The 16475-nt window shown below is 39.3% G+C and overlaps 1 protein-coding gene across 1 annotated transcript in view; it reads right to left on the reverse strand.

Moving 5' to 3' along the window:
* ELOVL6 (ELOVL fatty acid elongase 6) overlaps positions 1 to 16475 on the reverse strand; it is a 131515-nt gene that overhangs the window by 33329 nt on the left and 81711 nt on the right. The gene's annotated exons all lie outside the window — the stretch shown is intronic.

The raw sequence follows: 16475 nt of genomic DNA on the forward strand, positions 1-16475 counted from the left end.
TTTTCACTTTCATGCACTGGAGAAGGAAATGGCAACCCACTCCAGTGTTCTTGCCTGGAGAATCCCAGGGACGGAGGAGCCTGGTGGGCTGCCGTCTATGGGGTAACACAGAGTCGGACATGACTGAAGCGACGCAGCAGCAGCAGCAGGAGTAGATAATGAGTCTGATTTCCTCTCTTTCTATTGTCTGTGGTTTTGACTGGATGGTTCTCTACTTTGCATTCTGTTAGTCAAAGCAAAAGGACCACTTTTGAGAAAATTGCTCCTTTAGAAATATTCCTTTAAAAATCCAGTCACTATTCTTATACCTTGGCCCACATTTCTTTCCTACTACAAGATCAGGGTTTTCTGAATAGCCTGAAAACTTGGCAGTTCTAGAGGGTAATTATCCTCACTTTTGGACTTGATCCAATACAGAAAACAATAAGACTTCCGGAAGGTTTTGCAAGCCCAGCTGCCTCTGACACTTCTCATTCTGCAAACATACTTGAATGAGTTTCTTAGTGCACCTGTCACTAATGTCACAGCAGAGCCACTCGGCCTTACCTTGTCTGTGTAGCTACTTAAACTGCATTAAAAAGTAATAATTTAAAACTTACGGTGGGATAGAGGAGGAGTTAATTTTTTAAAGTACCTCCGATTTTTTGGTTGGTTTTTGGTACAAAATACTTTTAATCAAAGTGATTTCTACCAGTTTTGTTTTGTCAAAAGTGCTCATTTTGTCCTTAAAAATCAGTCACTTTGGTTCTAGTCTTTCCTTTTTGAATAAAGATTAAAAAAATATATGGTTTTATTGACTTTAAAAACATTTTAAATTATAAGTCTATTTAGGATTTATAGAACATCTCATAGGGCTTTGCCCAGAAGTTTCAAGGAAACATGAGACAGTGGTATAAAAGCTTATACAACCTTTGGTCATTTCTCCTCAAAGGCTTCAGTGGAACTAAGTATGGAGTTTGTTTTCACCGAAGCCACCATCAGGGTTTTATGGCTTGTATATTTCATGAGAACAAATATTACTTTCTATTCAAATGCCGAGTGCAGCAAGAGTAAGTGAAAGCAGGAGGACCTACTTGTGTATACTGATGTTTTAATGTAGAGACTCTATTATTTAACTTAGCCACAACTTTCACAACAGATTTCCGTTTCCTCTTTAAAAAAAAAAAAGTCTTTTTTTGGGGGGGTTATTTGATTTTTTCCCTTTCTGGCAGATGCTACTTTGATAAATATTTCAAGTGATAATCACATATTTAGGATAAAGTGTTTTTAAAAAAATCAAAATTAACAATTCAGCCTTTTCCTCATGAAGAAATAGATGTTCAGTCTTTTCCTCATGAAGAAATAATGGACACTGTGTATGAAAACATGCATTTGGCTGAATATAAAACTCTACAGGCTGCCTACACACCTGGTGTCCATTTCTACTGGCAGTCTCACAAATGGATCAACACTGCATCTCTGCATTTCTCAATAACTGAAATCACTAACAGATCACATGCCTTTTAAAAAAAATTTTAGACATGGGCACTGGGTGCTAACATTGTGGACTACACGGGATTCTTGCCCGATGAGAACTTGCACTCAGATGGGCCATCTTTTCTCCTCAGAGCTGCTCACTGTTCTGATGTGGTATCATTGCATCAGGACAGCAAGTCATAAATATTACCAATGTAGTGTTCCTACCCAAAGGGCCGTGGGCTGCAGAAGAGCACAGTCATGATGATGACTAGACTACGAGGAGGAAGAGAGCAGTAATTTAGCCCAAAGGGCAGTAGGTGCTTCACAGCAATTTTCTTTGTAAAACACAATAGGCTTTAGGTTTATTGCCTAGCAGTAAGCAAGGGAAGATTACTTAAACCTCTCTGAGATTCAGTTTCCTCATTTGTAAAAGGAGACAACATATACCTCAAGGCAGCTGTGAAAGTCAGATCCCTGGCTGGGGAACTAAAATCCCATATACCACAGGGCATGGCCATTAAAAAAATGTTAACTTAAAAAAAAAAAATGTGGGCATGGGTGTATCCATGGCTGATTCTTGTTGACATTTGACAGAAAGCCACAAAATTCTGTAAAGCAATTATCCTTCAATTAAAGAAATAAAGTGGCAAAAGTAAATAAAAAAGCATCGGTCCTCCAAAAAAAATAAAATAAAATAAAGAAAGAAAGAAAAGAAATACACAAGGCAGGAAAATGGGTCTTTGCTTTAACTTTTAATGACTTCAAACTTTAAGCCCATTCTCCTCAATGCATTTAGAGAGAAGTCCTTAAGGAGGGCAGGAAATGTCATACATTTACATCCTAGAGGTGTCAATCAGCGGATTCGTGCATGCTCAAGTGCGATTCCCTCACGGCTGGGTGTGGCAAAAGATGGGTTTGGTCTCAGCAAGAATGTAAGTGGTGGTGAGAACATCTTGAGAAGTTTAGATGCAACCTCCTGGGCCAGGCTGTCCCTTCAAAATTGGAAAAATTCTAGATGGTTTTTCTTTCTTTTTTAAGAGTTTTAATTACGTTCTTTTTAAAGGCAAAATTTTTATTTTCCTTCCTCAGCACTTCTTTCCTGATCTCTGTGTACTTGACCTGGATCTTTTTGAAAAAAATTTTTTTTCACCAAGTCAGTATAAACTATAATTTAAAGCTAAACCCTTTCAGAGAACCCGAATCCCTGCCTCCTGCATAAGAGAACTCTGAATAGCTAATGATTCATAATTTCTTCAAGTGATAGGCAATTCTCTAAGCTGTACTGACAATTTCTGCTGTGGGTTAACACATATATACCTAGAATCAATGGACAGCTTTCCTCCAGCTACTGTAATCACCCTGCTCGTCTGCTTCTCAGAACAAAAGAAAACAAAAGCCACCTGTCTGTCCACCATGGTACTGTTAATAATGAAATAAAAAAGAATAAAAGAAAATCATGCTGTTAGGAAAATGCAGCATGAGAGCTATGAAGTATTATGCTCCAAACCAACCATTTGGGTCATATTAATTTGTTTGTAAACCCCAGGGCTCTGAAACTATAAAGGAAATAGTGGATTGCAATGAGTACAGTGAGGACTGCTGGGGTACCACAGCCTCCACCACAAACGACCATCCAGTCCTAAGTGATGAGAAGGTATCCAACAGCCTCCATCAATTTTCACTCAAGAAGTTCCAAGGAGAACCAGCAATTGATTAAAGTAATCCATCTATTGGTAGCATGGACTACAAGGCTCGTTAGTTACCAGGGAGAAAACTGGGTCCTTCTATCACATGCGAAATCAAGTGGGATGTGGGCAGCTTGTCAATTTTACAGCACCATCAAAAATAGATGAGCAGTTACTCTGTGGAGTTCTTGGTTGAAATACAGAGAATAAAAATTGATAGTTCTCATGAAAGGACTGCTGATACTTTCAAGATGGAGGTCAGAAGTCTCCTGCAAGAATTATTTCATATTTCCATTGATTCTGATAGCTGTGGTTAACCCTAGCATGAGTTATCGATGTTTCTTTCCCGAACCCTCATCTCACGTCTTTCCTATAGTTCACCCTCTACTCACACTCATGCCTTGAGGACATGTGGACCTTGAGAAGAAGGAAGTGTTCTCTCTCCAAATTTCAGTTAATTCTGTGCAAACAGGCCTTTCCAGAACAAGCTTCTAGTACTTTTCCATGTTACTCATTTTGTTTTCTTCAGCCAGTCTACAATTGTGGTGATTCTAGTTCAGTCAGTTCAGTTCAGTTCAGTCGCTCAGTCGTGTCCGACTCTTTGCGACCCCATGAATCGCAGCACACCAAGCCTCCCTGTCCATCACCAACTCCCGGAGTTCACTCAGACTCACGTCCATCGAGTCAGTGATGCCATCCAGCCATCTCATCCTCTGTCGTCCCCTTCTCCTGCCCCCAATCCCTCCCAGCATCAGAGTCTTTTCCAATGAGTCAACTCTTCGCATGAGGTGGCCAAAGTACTGGAGTTTCAGCTTTAGCATCATTGCTTCCAAAGAAATCCCAGGGCTGATCTCCTTCAGAATGGACTGGTTGGATCTCCTTGCAGTCCAACCAGTTACTTCATCTTAATAAGGATGTCACATCACCTGATGTACTCTAGATTATGCAGTTAGGGGATTTTATGAAAAGTTAGGTCTGAAGAGTCTTTTGAGGATTCAATTTTTTGTTCAATATCATATATTTTTTAAACCCTACTAAACAAGGATTCTTTAAGAATTTGTGAAGTAATACTGCAAATTTATAAGCAAAGTAATCCTTAACTCAGCTTTAACTCAAAATAATCCTTAACAAACGGTTCAGAATTATAACACTTATATCCTAAATGACTGTGAAATCTCTTCAAGAACGCTCATGTTATTTCTCACACAAGTTTCAGAAAAGCTGTTATTCTAGCTATTTACATACTAATTCCTTTTGGTAAAAGGATTTAAAATTCCCTGTGTGTCACTGTTTTACATTGTTCCAGCACCTGTAATACAAACATATTACTGAAGTCCTATTTTCATCCAGACTCAAATATATTAATTGGACTACACAAAATTAAAATTATGAGGAAAGAATCTCAAGCTTAACATTATTGAGAGGGCATGCACCAAAATATTAATAGCAAATATATGTGGATTTCTGAAAGGAAAGGTTTTGTGTTCATGCTTTTCCGCAGTTACCAGTTTTACGAACAGCAAATTCTCATTTTTATGACTATAAAAAATCATTTAATTAAACAATGACTACTGGATCCCATTTCCAGCTGTAAAGAAGCAAAGGTTGGCAGGCAGACTGTAGTTGTGGGAGCAGGAGGCCACTGCTGCCTGGACTCATTAACCTGTAGCTCCCTTCATGTACACACTGGGGACAGTCTAGGTCCTCTCATAATTTACGTTTACAACAAATGATACACTTTTCTCCTATTTGGACCAGATCACGACACTATGAGTTGATTTTTCTCTTAATCTGGAGCAGCAGAGTGACCTGCAGGTCCATGCCATCCCCAAGGAAGAGGCCAGGGCTCTGCCCAGCGACCAGATTCCACCTGCAAAGCAGGGTTTGCTCTCCTGGCCTTCCTCAGAAAGCGCCTCTTACAGCAGCTCCGAATCCTCCTCTATAATGGACATCTTAATTTTTTTAAAGCAAAATATTAAGCATTTAGTTAATCAATCTAATTACTATTTTCCTAGGAATACTAGAAAATCCACATTGTTCCCAGAGTCAAGGGAAAAGCACAAAAAATACCCTATTTCCCTCTTTGGAAAGAAGACTTTTCATAAAGGGCAAGGAGACTTACTAACAACTATTTACAAATCTCTTTTCATTTCCTTTTTTCATTTTGAAAAGCTATTTTTTTCAATGCCTAGGCGGACACTAGAGACACAGCAAAAAAATCAGACAAAATCCTTCCCCTCATGGAACTCAGAGTTGAATTACAGACCAGAATGAGCAAGATTAGCAATACACACAGTGGCTGGAAGGTGATCCCTGTCAAGGAGAAAAAGAAATCAAGACAATGAGGAGTGAGGGTGGGTGTTAGTGTGATTTTGGACAGGGAGGTGGGAAGGTGAGATCCGAGCCAAGGTCTGAAGGAGGTGAAGGACAGGCTGTTAGAATAATGGGCAATGAATGTTCCAGTCAAGGGAGCGGCCAGTGTGAGAGTCCTGAGGCAGCAACCTTGTTAATAGGTTTGAGGAAGAACAGAGCTGCCTGCCACTCTGGCCTGAGGGATGGGAGAGGAGGAGAAGTCAGACAGGAACAAAGTCAGGCTCTGCAGGCCTCTGCAAGGCACCTCCAACTCCAGGACATCAACCCTGGATTTCTTGAAGTGCATCTGTACTTTCCCAGGTGAAGCCTGATGATACCAAAGGAAGATTGGACTGGGGTCTGTCTGTGGCAGTTGATACAAGAAATATAAAGGATGAACAAGTGCAATGAATAAAAACATTGATTACACATGACTGGAGAAGTAGCTAAGTGTGAGATTTTTATTCATTAATTCAGAAATTGTGTGCATGCCAGGGTGTTCCAGGAACAACCGGACACAATTCTGGCCCCAAGGAACTCACATGGCCCCTCAGAAGTACACAGATAAGGTCGCATATAGCCTGGCTATGTGACCATGAGCAACAAGGTCGACAGAAGCTGAGATATGGGCTGAGATGATCAGAGAATCCTTTACAGAGAAGACACTCTAAAATGGATGAGATTTAAAGGGGGGGGGGGAGATGGAGGATGAATGGAGAAAGAGGAGGGATATTGGGTTCAAAGATAGGAAATGAGCATGGGCAAAAGTATGTATTTTGGGGGGCAACGATGAGGCAAGTTGGCTTGAATGGAAAGCTTGCATAGGGCAGTGATGAAAGATCCATTAAAGAAAGACTAATTTTTGATGGGCAGGTTGAAGTGTCAACCTAAAGGCAAAGGCATTTCAATTAATGCTTAAGCAGGGAAATAAGTAAGATATGTAGAGTAGCTTTGATGGAGAAAACATTTGGGAAACAGGAACTGATGGTTTGCAGTACTAAGATGTGAAGTGATGAAGGCCAGACCAGAGATTCCAGCATGGAAATGGAGATGAGACAGCTACTCAACATATTTAAGAAGAATTTTATAACTCAGAGGAGTTTTTGGACACTAAGAACACTGGATATTCAGAATCCAGCAATTGGTGAGTCTTTAAATACAGCCTTTAAAAACAAACAAGCCAAACCAAATCAGTAATGTTGGTTCTAGCTGTTCCTTCTGTGGTGGACTTAGCTTTATATCAGTAACAATATTAGGGCAGAGAGGTGGGGTTGGAGCAGTTATATGACCCACGGGAACCATTTAACAGAGGGAGAGGAGTTACAGATGGATGATACTTCCTGCTATTCAAACCAGAAATATCTTTTTATTGCAACAGATTATCATATGATGCAACTGATTATTGATTTACAGCTTTATTTTAAATAATATCACCTTATGATGATTTTTTCCCAAAGAGATTTTTCTCCAGATCTTTCAGTCTCCCTGGGTTTTGGCCATAACCTTGTCATGTACACGGCATATCATCTCCCAGACACAGTGTAAAAAGGTCCTTAGGTGTCCCCAGAATCAACTCAGGGAGTATTGAAGGCAGTTTGACCCCAAACTCCAGAGTGTTGAGATAGGAAGTGACTCTTGTCATTGGTCTGGGAATGCATATCGATACCTTTAAAAACGGCTCAGTAGCAATGAGAGGAGATTTACTTGGGTTGAGGTTCTATTTCACTCTGCATTTATTTCTCTCCTTTAGTGTTCATCTTTTTGGGGGAGGGGTGGGTTAGTATAGTGCAAGGCAAAGAAATAAGAATCATACTCAGAAAAACTGTGTTGAATTTACCCATCTTCTCAGTCCTTCCTGCCTCTCAGGTTCCCTGAGAGAGCATATTAGATAAGATTTTAAAATCCATAAAAGATGAGCTGGATCAGTAAAATCTAGATTAGCCCAGTTCATAGTTCCTTCTATTGCATAGCTTCATTACCTCATCCTTTACAATTACTGGTATAAGTATGGCTGTCTTGTTGTGAACAAAGAATACAGCTACCTGGCACCAAGCTCATGAGCTGAAAAGTGAAACTCACACTCCATCGGATTATTTGACCATGGGTCTCAAACCAGCTTCATCTTCCCGAGAAGTGACATGGTCTCCAGCATTCACTTAGATGGCTTAAATTGTGAAGAATCTATCCACAATGCAGGAGACCCAGGCTTGATTCATGGGCCAGGAAGATCCCCTGGAGAAGGAAATGGCAACCTACTCCAGTCTTCTTGCCTGGAGAATTCCATGAACAGAAGAGCCTGGTGGGCTACAGTCCATGGAGTTGCAAAGAGTTGGACATGACTGAGCGACTAACACTTCACTTTACAATTCAGTGACTAGTTGAGCTTTTATTTTTGAATGACTTAAAGATGTTAACTAGGAAAATAGTGACAAATTTTGTCACTCAGTCGTGTCCGACTCTTAGCGACCCCATGGACTGCAGCCTACCAGGCTCCTCCATCCATGGGATTTTCCAGGTAAGAGTACTGGAGTGGGGTGCCATTGCCTTCTCCGAAAAATTTTAAAGGGCTATCAAAAAGACATCTGGTTTGAATACTTTAAATTTGAGTGACAGTATGTTAAATGTTTGGGAATATTATGGACAGAAGAGCAAGTTTCAGAGAGGAGAGAAATACTAAAAATAAAGATTTGTTGGGGCAACTTGGCAAATGATAGTTGCAATTTACCCTTTTTCTGTTTTATTAAGCCAACTCACTTCCTCATTGGGTTATAACTAGATTAACCATTATCTTTTACCATTCAAAGTGGGTCACTGTTGAGAGTGAAAGGGGAGCTATATAATAATTATGCTGAGGCAATGGGTATAAAACTAAGGTTATCCTGAGCAAACCAATATGTATGGATTTTAGTGTACTGGTTCCACTTCAACTGAGCCCTGAATATTCAATGGAAGGACTGATGCTGAAGCTGAAGCTCCAATACTTTGGCCACCTGGTGTGAAGAGCCGACTCATTGGAAAAGACTCTGATGCCAGCAAAGATAGAAAGGAGGAGGAAAAAGGGATGACAGAGGATGAGATGGTTGGATGGCATCACTGACTCAATGGACATGCTGCTGCTGCTGCTGCTGCTAAGTCACTTCAGTCATGTCCAACTCTGTGTAACCCCATGGACTGCAGCCCACCAGGCTCCCCCATCCCTGGGATTCTCCAGGCAAGAACACTGGAGTGGGTTGCCATTTCCCTCTCCAATGCATGAAAGTGAAAAGTGAAAGTGAAGTTGCTCAGTCCCATGAGTTTGAGCTAATTCCAGGAGATAGTGAAGGACAGGGAAGCTGGGAGTGCTGCAGTCCATAGGGTCACAAAGGATTGGACACAACTTAGCAACTGAACAACAACAATATATAAAAAACCATTCTTAATTCTAACATAAATCTGCCATTATTGTGGTGTGTGTTTGGATCAATAGGGCACAAAGTTTGTGTTTTGATATAAACTTGCTTTATTTAATGTACACCAATGGAGAACAAAATGGCAACCCACTCCAGTATTCTTGCCTAGAGAATCCTATGGATGGAGGAGCCTGGTGGGCTGCCATCTATGGGGTGGCACAGAGTCGGACACAACTGAAGTGACTTAGCAGCAGCAGCATTTTGCCAGAATCTTATAAATGACTACAATCGTTATCTTTCCTTTAAACAACTGACTTCTTTTCATTATGTGCTTTCAACTTAAAAAAAATTGCTATCCATATTTGTTTCGAACAGTTATTGTTTTTCTTATTTAACTTTTTCATAATAACAAGGTCATACAAAATCAGGGCAAGCCTCCATCAGACCCTCTCTGATCTCACTGGGCTCCCTGCGTCCCCAAAAGAATCACTAGCTTGAAGTTTTGAAATGTTCTTTTTATGTTTTAGTACACACATATTAATAAATACAATGTAGTGTTAATTTATGGGTTGGGCAGAAAGTTAAGAGGAACTCAAAAGCCTCTTGATGAAAGTGAAAGTGGAGAGTGAAAAAGTTGGCTTAAAGCTCAACATTCAGAAAACGAAGATCATGGCATCCGGTCCCATCACTTCATGGGAAATAGATGGGGAAACAGTGGAAACAGTGTCAAACTTTATTTTTGGGGGCTCCAAAATCACTGCAGATGCTGACTGCAGCCATGAAATTAAAAGACGCTTACTCCTTGGAAGGAAAGTTATGACCAACCTAGATAGCATATTCAAAAGCAGAGACATTACTTTGCCAAAGGTCTGTCTAGTCAAGGCTATGGTTTTTCTTGTGGTCATGTATGGATGTGAGAGTTGGACTGTGAAGAAGGCCGAGCGCCAAAGAATTGATGCTTTTGAACTGTGGTGTTGGAGAAGACTCTTGAGAGTCCCTTGGACTGCAAGGAGATCCAACCAGTCCATCCTAAAGGAGATCAGCCCTGGGATTTCTTTGGATGGAATGATGCTGAAGCTGAAATTCCAGTACTTTAGCCACCTCATGCGAAGAGTTGACTCAAAAGACTCTGATGCTGGGAGGGATTGGGGGCAGGAGAAGGGGATGACAGAGGATGAGATGGCTGGATGGCATCAGTGACTCGACGGATGTGAGTCTGAGTGAACTCTGGGAGTTGGTGATGGACAGGGAGGCCTGGCATGTTGCGATTCATGGGGTCGCAAAGAATTGGACAGGACTGAGTGACTGAACTGAACGGAAACTTTTCACAAAAGGTATCACATTACCACAATTATTTATCAGCTTGCCTTTTTTTGCTACTTAGTATATGCTTTCTAGAAATGCCTTCTGCTTTGTTACATTTGGCCTTTTGAAGCTGTGTCTTAAAAAATGTGAAGTTTATAACCTGTTGTTGAAAAACTAGGAGCTTTTCCCCTATGACATTTACAGTTTATATATTCATTTCCTTCATAATATTAATATCACTGTAATCATTGTCTGTAATGTTCTCTGTGGATTAAGAAGGACCACTTCTGGAAACCATAACAAAGCACTAGATACAAGGCGCATGAGTATAAATTCAGTTCTGAAATTTGTTATTTTCAATGTTTCATCACTTTATAGGTCAATGATGTACTTAACTCCTTCAATATGGGTTTTTAAAATGTTATATTTTTCTCATCTGAACAATTGGTTTTATTATATGTCTGTTTCTTTAAAAATAAGGCAGTTGCCAATAATTCTTCCAATATTAAATACTGATGGGTGAATAAAACCACAAGTAGATTTGATCAAATATCATTCATGTGCATCTTTGCTCTGTTAAACACACTCTTCTGAATATGTCCTATGGTATATATAAGCCCTTTGTTCATGGAACTCTTACTAAAGAAAAAGAGTAATTTTCTATTCACCTTGAATATATTTTATACTTAAGCTTAAGATAAAATTCAATGACTAAATAAAAATAAGGCCAGCAAATAAAAATGAGTTTCAACAGAGAAAATTGCTGGATAATAACATGGCAAAAAGTCCAACTGTAAAGTTAGGGTATCTGGCTTTGAACAAATAAAGCCTAAAGCAATTGAGGCCAGAGTGAATCACCAGGAGACAGGAATAAGCAAATTTGAAGCAGGTGTGATACTGGCATCTACAAATATGCTGCACAAAGTAATTAACTTATTCTAATGTGCATTGACTAGACACCTGTCCTTTGATCTGCTCTGGGTCAGAGACCTAGAAGAAGGCTCCTTATTCTGCTAGTAAGAAGAGAACTCTGCCAGAGAGAGACCTGGTGAAGGCTGCTTGAATCAGAAGCATGCACATCTGCACCCAATCTAGAAGGATTTAAAGTTATTAAATCAGTACATAGAAAGTCCTTTGCAAATCAACAGAAGTAACCCCGCTGAGATGCTATAGCAACATGATTTAATGACTCAGGAAGAATGGGTGGCTGGCATCTTGAAGGGCTTGAGGCTGTCTGCCATAAGCACTAATCTCAGGATTTACTAGTTCAAATTGCCAGAATTTTTTTTTGTATTACTCTAAGGAAATATCCAAATATCTAGGGCCAAATGCCACCTGGAATTGTCTCATCAAATAAGAAAATGTTTATCCTTGGGTTGTAGGCTGCTATGTCCTAATCTTATCCGTAAAGACTGATACAGAAGCTGACAGCTTGGGTCTAAAAGGGGAGGCATGGCTTGAGGTTAATGGGAAGAAATTGTCAAGAAAACCCCAGAGAAGTCATTTTTCAATGAAATAAATCTATGGTGGACCTGGGAAAAACCTCACTTGATCATATCTTATCTACTCTGTCAAAACTTATGACAGCCTTCAATAAATTACAATGCATTTGACCTATATGAAAACTTCGGTCAAAATACAAAGATAAAGAAAGAAAACAGGTAATGCTCACCAAATCATATAACATCCCCTCCCTCCTTCTGAAACAGAGCAGTAAAAAGAGAGGGGTTTGTTTTTGCTTAGGGAGCCTACATATCTTATTTAATTTCCACCCAGTTGTCTCAGTTCATGAGTAAACACAGTTTGGAGTATCTGGAAATAAGTCTAAGTTGGGTCTCTAGTTACTGTAAAGGAGCTCACAGGCAAGTTTGAAAAACTGGGGAAAAGACCTTCGTTTTAAGCAGTAATATACATTAAAAATTCTTTTCAGTGATTTTCCAAAAGCAAAATCTTACTCTTCCTCTCCCTCATTTCTAATTCCTCTAACAGAAAAGTTAGGTTCTCTCTCCTCTTTTTTCCAAACCCATGATATCCTATTACTGGTAAGCAGTGGCTCTTAAGGGTCCTTCATAATTGCATGCCATCTCATGCAGGAATCTCTTGTGTAAGGACCTTATACACTTATATATCAAACACCATTTATAGGTGAATTTGAAAATTTGTGAATTATAATAAAATAAGTCATAATCTTCTACAAACATATTCTTATAATAATGAAGTTATTTTATTAATATATTACCTAGATAGAATTTTTATTAATACTCATCAAAACAACTGTTTGTGAGCTTATCTTTTTGATGCTTTATATACATTTATGCTTTATGTCAATTTCATTTGAAAGCTATTTTTCCAAAAGAAAGAGCACTTGAGATTCTCTAAGCTGTGTATGAGATTGTGTATGCATGTGTGTATATTTTAGGAAATGCTGTAAATGCAGTAAAGCACAAAGAATAATAAACACCCAATATCCAGAATTAAGCTGTCAACATGATGCTTGTTTCATTTCTTTTGAATAAGAAGATAAAGCATCACAAAAAAATTTAAATCCTTTTTGCTCTAGATTACTGGTCCACTAGAACCAACCTCTATAAGCTCTGAAATTTTTTTCTGCTTATTTTCCAGTAAATAGTGGGCATTTAAAAAAAACCTGTCTCCTCTCTCTTACCGTAGCTGTAAGAATTGAGTATATTTTCTTCTATTATATTTTTAGATATTTTTACAAATACTTAAATGTATTAATGAACAACATGTGTTTTATGTCTAGGAGTAAAATTTACATAAACATTCCATTAAAAAATTCATTCTGTATTAAGCCTTTTCATTCAATGCACTGTTGATCAGAATTAAGCACAGAGAAACCTTAATAGACTCTTCCTAACATGGGACCATGTTCAATTAATACAACCACAGAATTCCATTATAATGTTTCCAAATAACTGATTAGAATATTATGATCAATTTTTATAAGACCCAAGACAGTCCATGCTTGGACACCTTTCTGTAGTTCCAGCTTTTACAATTTTATACAAAACATGGCTCTGAAGAAAGTAAAGTAACCAACAGAATTAAGGAAATTGAAGATGAAACAGGAACTTGTCAATCTAAAAAAGATGGTAGTGTTAACGACTATTGCATATGTTCTGTGGTGTAAGTACTGACCTTGGGAACTTGGGTTTTGGCATAAGAGGAAAGATAAATCTATTAAGTAAAAACTCTGTATACATTCTTTCAAAATAACAAATAATTTTCTTTTTCTGCTCTCAGCCCTGGGATTTCTTTGGAAGGAATGATGCTAAAGCTGAAACTGCAGTACTTTGGCCACCTCATGCAAAGAGTTGACTCATTGGAAAAGACTCTGATGCTGGGAGGGATTGGGGGCAGGAGGAGAAGGGGATGACAGAGGATGAGATGGCTGGATGGCATCACTGACTCGATGGACGTGAGACTGGGTGAACTCTGGGAGTTGGTGATGGACAGGGAGGCCTGGCGTGCTGCGATTCATGGGGTCGCAAAGAGCCGGACATGACTGAGCGACTGAACTGAACTGAAGAGGCCTAAAAATAAGAACTTAGTGACAACAACCACCCCTGGTACTTAGAGTTATTTCTAAATACTACTCCTTCTTCCAAAGGAAGTTGGGATCTTTTGAGAAATGATTGATTTCAGTTCTGGACAAGGATATGCAACATGCTTGGCCTGGGACAGCTTGTCATCCCCACCCCTACCCCCCATCACATACACACCCCAAAATACACACACATACACAAAATCAAGCTATGAGCACTACTCAGGATGAGAAAAGGATTCAGGAGCTAATCTGAAGAAACTCCCTCTGGCTAAACATGGGTTAACTTAACATCAAAAAGAATAATAGCATTGGGCTACAATACATCATATCCAAATTCACCTCACACTCACTGACATGTAAAAAAGTATAATTCTGTAAGTTCATAATGATACTTAAAAACACCCATTATTATTTACATGCTAAGTAATCAAATTAATTTTTTTGAAACTGCTAAATATGATTAAAGAATCAAGTACTTATCCTTGCTTTTGTTTCACTAACTTCTTATAAAAAGTCCTATCAAATCTAAATATAATAAAATTTCTAGTTCTGTTGACTAACAAAGAATACAGGGTTTCAGAAGAACGCAATCAGTAACATCCTGTCTGGGGGAAACTCTAAAACAGAAACAATTTGGATTATCCAAAGAATGGATTGGAAGTGGAAGGAAAGACAAAACCTATAAGTTAAATCAACCAATGGCAAAGCGTGGACCCGTTTGGGTGAGGATTCTTTACTTTTGTTTAGGTCCTTATCAGTTGACTATTTTATATATAGAGAATCCCAGGGAGAGGGGAGCGTGGGCCATCTATGGGGTCGCACAGAGTCGGACACGACTGAAGAGACTTAGCAGCAGCAGCAGTGTGTATAAGTCCATTGGGTCAAAATTCTTAAAAATGAATTGTACAAAATAAATTTGAAACACCTGGAGAAAATGGAACACTCAATAAGAAAGAATTATTACTAATTTAGGTGAGATAAGGACACTGACCATTCTAGTGAGACTACTTACTTAACTTTTAGAAATGGTATCATTTCATTCAGAAATAGTTGAGTCTGTAATAGTTCCCAATAATTTGGGTCAAGGGAGAAGTTGGTGGGAACATAGATGAAACAGTGTTGATAACTGTTTAAGCCGGAGAACAGGTGCGTGGGGGTCCCTGGACTTTCTTCTTCCCTCTTATATGTGCTACGGTTAAAAAAACAGAAGATAAAGGTTCAGGGGATGTTGAAAGATCTGTAAAATGCTGAAAGGCATCATCAAGATAATTTTTCCCTCAAATATCAAAGTACTTAAGGTGAGGCAGACTCTGTGAACCTTCCATGTAAATAAAAATGAAAATTCTGCTTTGTATTAGAGAATTAGGACCTGATGCATATGAAACGGAAGGCGTCTTTAGTGATAGGTTCAGATCACAAGTATCTCACATGTAGTGCCTTATGAAATGCACCAAAATAAAGAGTGCCTGCAGTAGCAAGAACATCAGTGTTTCAGACGCAGGGAGCCAGCCTGACGGAAATGTACAGATCAGAGTTTGTGCAAATTCTCTTCCTGCCTGATCATCTTTAAAAAGCCTTAAGTGACTAAAGAGGCTTTTAATGAGTCCATGTGTTTCTCACTAGTGGTGCATGCTAAGTTGCTTCAGTCATGTCCGACTCTTTGTGACCCCATGGATTATAGCCCACCAGGCTCCTCTGTCCATGGAATTCTCCAGGCAAGAATACTGGAGTGGGTTGCCATGCCCTCCTCCAGGGGATCTTCCCAACCCAGGGATCAAAGCCAGTGTCTACTGTGCTTCCTGGATTGCAGGCAGATTCTTTACCACTGAACCACTGGAAAAGTAGAACTGTTAATATGTAATACAAGAAAAGTAGAAATACTCCCATATATTAGAAAGAATAGGTTTTTATTCTGTAGCATATTTATATCTGCTTCCTACCCATCCCCAGGCCTAGTTATCAACCTGCTGGTTTTGACAAGCAAAACACAAAAGGAATAGGTGCCTTTGTTAGCACTGTAGGTAAGTTCTGGCACCTGTTTGGATACCAGCTGTGTGTTAATTCATCTTATGATTGTCAAATCACCAAATATTACAAAGCTAGACATGGTCCTCCAGGGTTCCAAGAATGTGTTTGCATGTTGGCTGGCAGATATTCCTGGAGAGACCAGGCCTGATCCTGACCAGCCTCTATGACGAGTTTTGTCTGACGCAAAGTAAGACCTGAATGCATAAGCATATGCCTGTGAGTCAGTTCAGGTGGAGGATGCTTTGGGGATACAGAACAGAAGCATTTTCTGGTCCAGTGTCTCATCAAACGCTCGAAAGCTATTTTTGACTATGTACCAGTCAGGTAGAGTATGCCCACCCCATCTGAACACTACCATACACTTCAACAGTTTATTGCTACAGTTTACCCCTACATCTTTATTTATATGCCAAAAAATGGAACTGATGTACTGCTTCTAGTCCTAAGACATAAACTGAGTTACTGCACGAACAATCTGGACAAGAGAGGAGATGGCCTGAGTGTTCTCAAAATGAAGAGAGCATGGCAAGCTTGGCTGCATGAAGCCTTTCCCTCAGGATGTGGTGCTATTTTACATCCTTAAGGATAAAAAATATGAGATGCAGGATTAAACGTCGTTGTCTTTCAGCTAATCTGATGAAATAGATGGATTTTATTTGGAAAATGAAAAACAACAACAAAAAAAACCTA

This window comes from Bubalus kerabau, chromosome 7 (assembly GCF_029407905.1).
Source record: "Bubalus kerabau isolate K-KA32 ecotype Philippines breed swamp buffalo chromosome 7, PCC_UOA_SB_1v2, whole genome shotgun sequence".
Taxonomy (NCBI): Eukaryota; Metazoa; Chordata; class Mammalia; order Artiodactyla; family Bovidae; genus Bubalus; species Bubalus kerabau.